General features: G+C 41.8%; 1 long non-coding RNA gene across 1 annotated transcript; it reads right to left on the reverse strand.

The window, feature by feature from the left end:
* Positions 1-36: 36 nt before the first annotated feature.
* On the reverse strand, positions 37-274 carry LOC104775585. Its single transcript, XR_766004.1, has 2 exons — positions 176-274; positions 37-92 (listed from the first exon to the last, which is right to left on the reverse strand). It is a non-coding gene; the product is annotated as an uncharacterized LOC104775585 (long non-coding RNA).
* Positions 275-280: the final 6 nt, after the last annotated feature.

Consider the following 280-nt stretch of genomic DNA (forward strand, 5'->3'; position numbering starts at 1 on the left):
ATGTCCATCTTTATCACCACTTCACCATTACTCTGTTTTCTCCACTCCTCGAACATCCTCAAGGTGCATTCCACCATCGGTTTCGTCATGGCCTGACAATTTCATAACAAGCAAATTAATTAGGTTTTGTTTCAGATCTGTGCTGAGAAGTAAAAAAAAGAAAAGAATAAAAGACCTTGAGCCGGTCCATGGAGAAAGCAGGGTTCAAGATTCGTCTGTGGCGAACCCAATCATCACCCTGGATAAAGGAAAGTCCTTTACCGAAAAGTATGAAGACCTC

This window comes from Camelina sativa, unplaced genomic scaffold, assembly GCF_000633955.1.
Source record: "Camelina sativa cultivar DH55 unplaced genomic scaffold, Cs unpScaffold20117, whole genome shotgun sequence".
Classification (NCBI taxonomy): domain Eukaryota; kingdom Viridiplantae; phylum Streptophyta; class Magnoliopsida; order Brassicales; family Brassicaceae; genus Camelina; species Camelina sativa.